Source organism: Symsagittifera roscoffensis, chromosome 1 (genome assembly GCF_963678635.1).
Source record: "Symsagittifera roscoffensis chromosome 1, txSymRosc1.1, whole genome shotgun sequence".
NCBI classification, from domain to species: Eukaryota; Metazoa; Xenacoelomorpha; order Acoela; family Convolutidae; genus Symsagittifera; species Symsagittifera roscoffensis.
The window spans coordinates 50,350,113-50,358,667 of NC_087062.1; the positions used below are offsets into that span (position 1 = coordinate 50,350,113).

At 43.5% G+C, this 8,555-nt stretch overlaps 6 non-coding genes across 6 annotated transcripts; all 6 read left to right on the top strand.

The window, feature by feature from the left end:
• The first annotated feature begins 3,044 nt into the window (after positions 1–3,044).
• On the top strand, positions 3,045–3,117 carry Trnaa-ugc (transfer RNA alanine (anticodon UGC)). Its single transcript has one exon. It is a non-coding gene; the product is annotated as a tRNA-Ala (tRNA).
• A 365-nt stretch (positions 3,118–3,482) lies between these two features.
• On the top strand, positions 3,483–3,555 carry Trnaa-ugc (transfer RNA alanine (anticodon UGC)). Its single transcript has one exon. It is a non-coding gene; the product is annotated as a tRNA-Ala (tRNA).
• Positions 3,556–3,920: 365 nt separating this feature from the next.
• Trnaa-ugc (transfer RNA alanine (anticodon UGC)) lies at positions 3,921–3,993 on the top strand. The gene has a single exon. It is a non-coding gene; the product is annotated as a tRNA-Ala (tRNA).
• An 805-nt stretch (positions 3,994–4,798) lies between these two features.
• On the top strand, positions 4,799–4,871 carry Trnaa-agc (transfer RNA alanine (anticodon AGC)). Its single transcript has one exon. It is a non-coding gene; the product is annotated as a tRNA-Ala (tRNA).
• A 2,084-nt stretch (positions 4,872–6,955) lies between these two features.
• On the top strand, positions 6,956–7,028 carry Trnaa-agc (transfer RNA alanine (anticodon AGC)). The gene has a single exon. It is a non-coding gene; the product is annotated as a tRNA-Ala (tRNA).
• Positions 7,029–8,246: 1,218 nt separating this feature from the next.
• Trnaa-ugc (transfer RNA alanine (anticodon UGC)) lies at positions 8,247–8,319 on the top strand. The gene has a single exon. It is a non-coding gene; the product is annotated as a tRNA-Ala (tRNA).
• Positions 8,320–8,555: the final 236 nt, after the last annotated feature.

Below are 8,555 nucleotides of genomic sequence, written 5' to 3' on the forward strand. Positions count from 1 at the left end.
GACAATTGATTTTTTCCAAATGGCGGGGATTTGGGACTTTGCGAGGGAGCCATTGAAAACTTTGGTCAGCCAGGCGACGCCGTGCTGTCCGAGGTTTTTCAAATGCAGTGCTTTTAGCCCATCGGGGCCGCACGCCTTCGAACTCTTGCACTTGCGGATCGTCTTGCTGACGTGGGACGGGGTCGTCTGTATGGGGGTTTCGAGGGAAAGTGACTTCAATTTGCGTTTGATGACTCGGTTCTCTTTTGAGCTTTCATGTTTGATTGGGGCCGTCAAATGCTTGTTGAAAAGTCTGGCGTGGTCCTTAGGTCGGATGTATGTGCGTCCGTCAAACCTGATGAACGGATTTGGCGGGTCGCGTTTTTTGCCGTCAACGGTACGAATGGTCCTCCAGAGTTTCTCTGGTTTTGTTTTGTGATCAAATGTCTGGAGGTATTCGTGCCATCGGGCAGTTTGGGACTTCCTGAGGATCATCTCGATTTTGTTGTTGAGGAGTGGCAAGTCTGGGGATGTGGGGTTGTTTGTCCTCAGGGCATCGCGTTGGCTGGTGAGCTTGGCCGCTTCTGGCGGTTGGCCTGGAGTGCTCTTTGGGCGACGGCCAGACGGGATGTGGTGCTTGGCTGCCTTGTTTACGATCTCGCGGAACAACCTTTCTCCTTTTTAGGGATCGGGCTGCTCTTCGAGAGACGCGAACGCAGCTTCTGTTTCCGACTTGAAGCCGTCCCAGTCCGCGCGGAGGAAGTTTGTGAAGGTCTTGTCCGGGGCTGGAATTGTCAGGGGACTGGTTGATAGTCGGATGATGACTGGCAGGTGGTCGGAGCTCAGCGTGGTTTCCGTCTCCCAGCTCAGTTTCGGCAGGAGATCTTCTGAGGCAAGGGATACGTCAGGAGAGGTTGCCTTGCCCGAAGTTGGCATACGGGTCACTGTGGGTTTGTTCAGCGCTCCAAAGCTCGATGCCTCAATTTCGTCGGCTAGGGTCTCTCCGCGCGAGTCCTGAATGGACGAGCACCAAAGGGGGTCGTGTGCGTTGATGTCGCCCAGTATCAGGGAGCATCTAGTCTCGAGGAAAGGGGTCAACGAGGGGGTGAAGTTCGAGGGGCAGCTACTGCTGGGGGGGGGGGGGATGTATACGTTTCTTATTGTGAGCACCTCGTTTAGGAGTGGGATTTGAATCGATTGGTGTTCGAGGGGCTCGCTAGGAGGTGTGTTCTCGTCCACAGGGGTGAAAGGGATTGTGTAGTCTTCAAAGTGTAGTCTTCAAAGACTGGGTCTTTCCCTTTGGCGGTGAGTTTTGTCTCCTGCAAGGCGGCCACTTTGATCTTACGGGTACGGAGAAAACGGCTCAGTTCTGTTGTTTTGTTCCGTATCCCATTGCAATTTCAGTGGCTCTGCCTTCGGTTGTCGGGGTCGTGGATTTGGAGGTGTGATGGGATCTCGTTTGGTGGGGTGGGGTGGTGTAGTGGGGGTTGGAGGATCGACAGTCTGGGTGGTTGCTTGGGAGGGTGTGGGTGCACTGAAAGGCGTGACTGGTGGACACCTCGGGCAGACGTAGTCTCTGTGCCATTCGGCCACAGTCCGAAGGCCGCTGCATCGCTGGTGGATCCAAGTTCCGCAGCAGTGGCACCATACGGTGGTGCCGCCTGCCCACGTTTCAGTGCACACCGTGCAGGGGGATTTCAGTGTCTGAGGGCGTCTGGGTGGTCCAGGGTTTGGCTCGACGCCGGCTCTTAGTAGGAGGGTGCGGATCAGACTCGCCGGCTTAGGCTGATCCGATAACAAAAACCCGGCCGAGGGTCCCACGCATGGGCGCCCGGTGAGAGGAGTTTGACGTTGGTCTGCTGGTAGCAGAGGTCGGGTCGTCGCTCCCGATCCAGAGAGTTTGCAACCGGAGTCCTCGTGGTCCTCTGGTTGTTGGTCCCACCGCAAAAAGGCTCTCTCCTTCCGGGACCTCGGGATGTAGGTCAAATGGTAGAGCGCCTACTTAGCAAGCCAGAAGTACGGGGAGCAATACCCCGCATCTCCGAAGTTATGGTCATCGAGCAATTAATTAACTTTCTTCAGAAAACTACTGGATATTGAAGTTTTATACAAGAAATACCTTCCAAGAAAAATTTTAACCTCTTGTTTGCCGACTGAAACAAAAGCTTCCCCGACAGTTATAAATCATGGGGATGTAGCTCAAATAGTTGAGCGCTCGCCTAGCATGCGAGAGGTACGGGGATCAATGCCCCGCATCTCCAAATCTAGAGTCACTCATCAAATGGTAATCATTATCTCCAGATAATCTATTGCATATTGAAATTCCTTACAAGTAGATTTTCTGCGAACGAAAAAAAAACTTCATAGTTGCTGACTAAGCGAAAAAAATTCCGCGAGATTTGATTAACATGGGATGTAGGTCAAATGGTAGAGCGCCCACTTATCAAGCCAGAAGTACGGGGAGCAATACCCCGCATCTCCAAAGTTAAGGACATCGAGTTTTTAATTAATTGTCTTCGGAAAACTACTGAATTTTGAAATCTTATACAAGAAATATCTTCCCAGAAAATTTATAACCTCTTGTTTGCCGACTGAAAAAAAGCTTCCTCGACAGTTCTAAATTATGGGGATGTAGCTCAAACAGTAGAGCTCTCGCTTTGCATGCGATAGGTACGGGGATCGATGCCCCGCATCTCCAAAGCTAGAGCCACTCATCAAATGGTAATGACTATCTCCAGATAATCTATTGCATATTGAAATTCCTAACAAGTAGATTTTCTGCGAACGAAAAGAAAAACTTCTTAGTTGCTGACTAAGCGAAAAAAAATTTCGCGAGAATTGATAAACATGGGATGTAGGTCAAATGGTAGAGCGCCTACTTATCAAGCCAGAAGTACGGGGAGCAATACCCCGCATCTACAAAGTTAAGGACATCGAGTTTTTGATTAATTTTCTTCAGAAAACTACTGAATATTGGAATCTTATACAAGAAATACCTTCCCAGAAAATTTATAACCTCTTGTTTGCCGACTGAAATAAAAGCTTCCTCGACAGTTCGAAACTATGGGGATGTAGCTCATATGGTAGAGCGCTCGCTTTGCATGCGAGAGGTACGGGGATCGATGCCCCGCATCTCCAAAACTAGAGCCATTCACCAAATGGTAATCACTATATGCAGATAATCTATTGCATATCGAAATTCCTAACAAGTAGATTTTCTGCGAACGAAAAAAAAACTTCATAGTTGCTGACTAAGCGAAAAAAATTCCGCGAGATTTGATAAACATGGAATGTAGGTCAAATGGTAGAGCGCGTTCTTAGCAAGCCAGAAGTACGGGGAGCAATACCCCGCATCTCCGAAGTTAAGAACATCGAGCAAATATTTAACTTTCTTCAGAAAACTACTGAATATTGGAATCTTATACAAGAAATACCTTCCCAGAAAATTTATAACCTCTTGTTTGCCGACTGAAATAAAAGCTTCCTCGACAGTTCGAAACTATGGGGATGTAGCTCATATGGTAGAGCGCTCGCTTTGCATGCGAGAGGTACGGGGATCGATGCCCCGCATCTCCAAAACTAGAGCCATTCACCAAATGGTAATCACTATATGCAGATAATCTATTGCATATCGAAATTCCTAACAAGTAGATTTTCTGCGAACGAAAAAAAAACTTCATAGTTGCTGACTAAGCGAAAAAAATTCCGCGAGATTTGATAAACATGGAATGTAGGTCAAATGGTAGAGCGCGTTCTTAGCAAGCCAGAAGTACGGGGAGCAATACCCCGCATCTCCAAAGTTAAGGACATCGAGTTTTTGATTAATTTTCTTCAGAAAACTACTGAATATTGGAATCTTATACAAGAAATACCTTCCCAGAAAATTTATAACCTCTTGTTTGCCGACTGAAATAAAAGCTTCCTCGACAGTTCGAAACTATGGGGATGTAGCTCATATGGTAGAGCGCTCGCTTTGCATGCGAGAGGTACGGGGATCGATGCCCCGCATCTCCAAAACTAGAGCCATTCACCAAATGGTAATCACTATATGCAGATAATCAATTGCATATCGAAATTCCTAACAAGTAGATTTTCTGCGAACGAAAAAAAAAAACTTCATAGTTGCTGACTAAGCGAAAAAAATTCCGCGAGATTTGATAAACATGGAATGTAGGTCAAATGGTAGAGCGCGTTCTTAGCAAGCCAGAAGTACGGGGAGCAATACCCCGCATCTCCGAAGTTAAGAACATCGAGCAATTATTTAACTTTCTTCAGAAAACTACTGAATATTGAAGTCTTATACAAAAAAAACCTTCCAAGAAAAATTTTAACATCTTGTTTGCCGACTGAAACAAAAGCTTCCTCGACAATTATAACTCATGGGGATGTAGCTCAAGTGGAAGAGCGATCGCTTTGCATGCGAGAGGTACGGGGATCGATGCCCCGCATCTCCAAAGCTAGAGTCACTCATCAAATGGTAATGACTCTCTCCAGATAATCTATTGCATATTGAAATTCCTAACAAGTAGATTTTCTGCGAACGAAAAAAAACTTCATAGTTGCTGACTAAGCGGAAAAAATTCCGCGAGATTTGATAAACTTGGAATGTAGGTCAAATGGTAGAGCGCCTTCTTACCAAGCCAGAAGTACGGGGAGCAGTACCCCGCATCTCCGAAGTTAAGGATATCGAGCAATTATTTAACTTTCTTCAGAAAACTACTGAATATTGAAGTCTTATACAAAAAAAAAACTTCCAAGAAAAATTTTAACCTCTTGTTTGCCGACTGAAACAAAAGCTTCCTCGACAGTTTTAAATCATGGGGATGTAGCTCAAATGGTAGAGCGCTCGCTTAGCATGCGAGAGGTACGGGGATCAATGCCCCGCATCTCCAAATCTAGAGTCACTCATAAATGGTAATCACTATCTCCAGATAATCTATTGCATATTGAAGTTCCTAACAAGTAGATTTTCTGCGAACTAAAAGAAAAACTTCATAGTTGCTGACTAAGCGAAAAAAAATTCCGCGAGATTTGATAAACATGGGATGTAGGTCAAATGGTAGAGCGCCCACTTATCAAGCCAGAAGTACGAAGAGCAATACCCCGCATCTCCAAAATTAAGGACATCGAGTTTTCTTCAGAAAACTACTGAATAGTGAAATCTTATACAAGAAACACCTTCCCAGAAAATTTTTAACCTCTTGTTTGGCGACTGAAACAAAAGCTTCCTCGACAGTTATAAAATATGACGATGTAGCTCAAATGGTAGAGTGCTCGCTTTGCATTCGAGAGGTACGGGGATCGATGCCCGGCATCTCCAAAACTTGATCCACTCATTAAATGTAATCACTATCTGCAGATAATCCCAATTTTCTGCGAACGAAAAGAAAAACTTCATAATTGCTGACTAAGCGAAAAAAAATTCCGCGAGATTTGATAAACATGGGATGTAGGTCAAATGGTAGAGCGCCTACTTAGCAAGCCAGAAGTACGGGGAGCAATACCCCGCATCTCCGAAGTTAAGGACATCGAGTTTTTAATTAATTTTCTTCAGATAACTAATGAATATTGAAATCTTATACAAGAAATACCTTTCCAGAAAATTTATAACCTCTTGTTTGCCGACTGAATCAAAAGCTTCCTCGACAACCTAAAATCATGGGGATGTAGCTCAAATGGTAGAGCGCGCGCTTAGCATGCGAGAGGTACGGGGATCAATACCCCGCATCTCTAAAACTAGAGTCACTCATCAAATGGTAATTTCTATCTCCAGATAAACTATTGCATATTGAAATTCTTAACAAGTAGATTTTCTGCGAACGAAAAGAAAAAATTCATAGTTGCTGACTAAGCGAAAAAAAATTCCGCGAGGTTTGATAAACATGCGATGTAGGTCACATGGTAGAGCGACCACTTATCAAGCCAGAAGTACGGGGAGCAATACCCCGCATCTCCAAAGTTAAGGACATCGAGTTTTTAATTAATTTTTTTTCAGAAAACTACTGAATATTGAAATCTTATACAAGAAATACCTTCCCAGAAAATTTATAACCTCTTGTTTGTTGACTGAAACAAAACCTTCCTCGACAGTTCTAAACAATGGGGATGTAGCTCAAATGGTAGAGCGATCGCTTTGCATGCGAGAGGTACGGGGATCGATGCCCCGCATCTCCAAAACTAGAGCCACTCATCAAATGGTAATCACTATCTGCAGATAATCTATTGCATATTGAAATTCCTAACAAGTAGATTTTCTACGAACGAAAAAAAATTTCATAGTTGCTGACTAAGCGAAAAAAACTCCGCGAGATTTGATAAACATGGGATGTAGGTCAAATGGTAGAGCGCCTACTTACCAAGCCAGAAGTACGGGGAGCAATACCCCGCATCTCCGAAGTTAAGGACATCGAGTTTTTAATTAATTTTCTTCAGATAACTAATGAATATTGAAATCTTATACAAGAAATACCTTCCCAGAAAATTTATAACCTCTTGTTTGCCGACTGAATCAAAAGCTTCCTCGACAACCTTAAATCATGGGGATGTAGCTCAAATGGTAGATCGCGCGCTTAGCATGCGAGAGGTACGGGGATCAATACCCCGCATCTCCAAAACTAGAGTCACTCATCAAATGGTAATTTCTATCTCCAGATAAACTAATGCATATTGAAATTCTTAACAAGTAGGTTTTCTGCGAACGAAAAAAAAACTTCATAGTTGCTGACTAAGAGAAAAAAATTCCGCGAGATTTGATAAACATGGGATGTAGGTCAAATGGTAGAGCGCCTACTTAGCAAGCCAGAAGTATGGGGAGCAATACCCCGCATCTCCGAAGTTAAGGACATCGAGCAATTAATTAACTTTCTTCAGAAAACTACTGAATATTGAAGTCTTATACAAAAAATACCTTCCAAGAAAAATTTTAACCTCTTGTTTGCCGACTGAAACAAAAGCTTCCTCGACAGTTATAAATCAGGGGGATGTAGCCCAAATGGTAGAGCGCTCGCTTAGCATGCGAGAGGTACGGGGTTCAATGCCCCGCATCTCCAAATCTAGAGTGACTCATTAAGTGGTAATCACTATCTCCTGATAATCTATTGCATATTCAAATTCCTTACAAGTAGATTTTCTGCGAACGAAGAGAAAAACTACATAGTTGCTGACTAAGCGAAAAAAAATTCCGCGAGATTTGATAAACATGGGATGTAGGTCATATGGTAGAGCGCCCACTTATATAGCCAGAAGTACGGGGAGCAATACCCCGCATCTCCAAAGTTAAGGACATCGAGTTTTTAATTAATTTCCTTCAGAAAACTACTGAACATTGAAATCTTATACAAGAAATACCTTCCCAGAAAATTTTTAACCCCTTGTTTGGCGACTGAAACAAAAGCTTCCTCGACAGTTCTAAACTATGGTGATGTAGCTCAAATGGTAGAGCGCGCGCTTTGCATTCGAGAGGTACGGGGATCGATGCCCGGCATCTCCAAAACTGGAGCCACTCATCAAATGGTAATCACTATCTGCAGATAATCCCAATTTTCTGCGAAGGAAAAAAAACTTCATAGTTGCTGACTAAGCGAAAAAAATTTCCGCGAGATTTGATAAACATGGGATGTAGGTCAAATGTTAGAGCGCCTACTTAGCAAGCCAGAAGTACGGGGAGCAATACCCCGCATCTCCGAAGTTAAGGACATCGAGTAATTAATTAAATTTCTTCAGAAATTTTCTGAATATTGAAGTCTTATACAAGAAATACCATCCAAGAAAAATTTTAAACTCTTGTTTACCGACTGAAACAAAAGCTTCCTCGATAGTTATAAATCATGTGGATGTAGCTCAAATGGTAGAGCGCTCGTTTAGCATGCGAGAGGTACGGGGATCAATGCCCCGCATCTCCAAATTTAGAGTCACTCATCGAATGGTAATCATTATCTCCAGATAATCTATTGCATATTGAAATTGCTAACAAGTAGATTTTCTGCGAACGAAAAGAAAAACTTCATAGTTGCTGACTAAGCCAAAAAAATTCAGCGAGATATGATATACATGGGATGTAGGTCAAATGGTAGAGCGCCCACTTATCAAGCCAGAAGTACGGGGAGCGATACCCCGCATCTCCAAAGTTAAGGACATCAAGTTTTTAATTAATTTTCTTCAGAAAACTACTGAATATTGAAATCTTATACAAGAAATACCTTCCCAGAAAATTTATAACCTCTTGTTTGCCGACTGAAATAAAAGCTTTCTCGACAGTTCTAAACTATGGGGATGTAGCTCAAATGGTAGAGCGCTCGCTTTGCATGCGAGAGGTACGGGGATCGATGCCCCGCATCTCCAAAACAATAGCCACTCCTCAAATGGTAATCACTATCTCCAGATAATCTTTTGCATATTTAAATTCCTAACAAGTGGATTTTTGCGAACGAAAAGAAAAAGTTCATAGTTGCTGACTAAGCAAAAAAAAATTCCGCGAGATTTGATAGTAATAGGTAAGAAGGTCAAATGGTAGAGCGCCCACTTAGCGAGCCAGAAGTACCGTGAGCAATACCCCGCATCTCCAAAGTTAAGGACAT